Below are 1,466 nucleotides of genomic sequence, written 5' to 3'. Positions count from 1 at the left end.
TCTGGAGATACTTTTGAAAACAGGATTTTTCTCTGAAGGTTGGAAACTTTCTCCTCTGCCCTAACATTGATAATTTCAAGAAAACAGCAGATTCCTAACAATGAACAAAGTTCCTTATTTCACTTTCATTTTTGTACAGAAAATTCCCTGAGCTTTTTTTTGTTAAGTTGACAAGTGAACTAAGAACTGCAAGACATTTAAAAACTACTGTATTTCCCACCTCAAAACAGAAGGACGATTTATACACATAGCTATTTTTCTGTATTTACAAAGTACTCTATTACTTTAAGGTCTGATAAGCAGAAGTAATATTCCCTGAACAACCTGGTCCATGTCTGTTATAGTCCAGCTGTCCCTACTGTTTGAGTGGGTACAGGGATTGGATCAAAATCAGGAAGATTCTCAACGTAATTAATATATAAAGGCACTAATGCATTCTCCTTTATGGTAGCTTCCCGAAGTTCAGCACATGGACCTCAGACCAAAAATGAAAAAGCCTTCTATTTGGCTCTTTAAGTATATTTTCATTTTTTCACTTCTTTCTCATGCCTATTTACTTACATTTTTTCTTTTATTAATAGTTGCCCTTTTATACCACGCCTTTTACCTAAGAATGTGAAAGTATGTAAATATCCCAAGAGAAGACATTCCGTTTCAGGCCAGTAGTAGGGCAGGCCATTATGATTAGGCTATTTATGAATAAACAGAGGCGTTTACCCAAGATATTCAAAGCTGACTCTGAAAAGCCTACAAGTTAGGCATATGTTTGAATACTTGTTTTTGTAAGTCTGTTGAGCAAGGAGTCAGTAGCAGAGGTGGGGACAGAGCACAAGGCACTGGGCTCTCCCTTTTCTGGTATCATGAGTGTGCTGGCACAGGTTCTAAGTTTGATGATTTTGGTTTGGACTGGGGTGATATCCTTGAAGTCTGTAGCATGTATATAGTGTAGCATTTAGTGACTGGCCTTAGGTGTGGGCCCTGGTTATGGGAAGCTTTGGCAGCTGGAGCTTTAGACGTCCCCATCCTCCTCTCATTTAATGTGGACGTGCAGAATTCACAGTCTCGGAGGAAATGCTGTAGGATGGGATACAGTGCAACTCGTTTTGAACACAAACATTTTTACCAGCTCTTTGCCACCCACGCACAATGTCCTCCTCTGCTTCACGTTCACCCCAAGGTCCCTGCGGGACAAAGCCGTGCAGTCCCTGGGACGGCTGGAGAAGCCGGCGCCGCATCCTTTGACATTTCCCAGTGCGCTGGTGCTGCTTCTCACTCTGGTACTTCGCTGCTACCTCCAGCGCATTCCAGCAAAATGTGGGTTAATGGGGCAGGCGTGGCACAGAAAAGAGTCTCTGGTGGAGTCATTAGGGTTTGCTTGGCAGGCTGCCAGCTCGGTTGGTGCGATTTTGCACTCACTTTTCAGCACAAGCTTAAAGGGGAAACCTCGGTTCGCTTTACGCCTTTAC

General features: G+C 43.0%; 1 protein-coding gene across 13 annotated transcripts in view; it reads left to right on the top strand.

Moving 5' to 3' along the window:
* Window positions 1-1,466, top strand: part of KALRN (kalirin, RhoGEF kinase) — a 330,226-nt gene that overhangs the window by 136,428 nt on the left and 192,332 nt on the right. The window lies entirely within an intron of this gene.

Source organism: Corvus brachyrhynchos, unplaced genomic scaffold, assembly GCF_000691975.1.
Source record: "Corvus brachyrhynchos isolate BGI_N302 unplaced genomic scaffold, ASM69197v1 scaffold126, whole genome shotgun sequence".
In the NCBI taxonomy this organism is placed as follows: Eukaryota; Metazoa; Chordata; class Aves; order Passeriformes; family Corvidae; genus Corvus; species Corvus brachyrhynchos.
The sequence above is the reverse complement of the archived record's forward strand: the minus strand, read 5'-3'. Positions and strand labels throughout refer to the sequence as shown.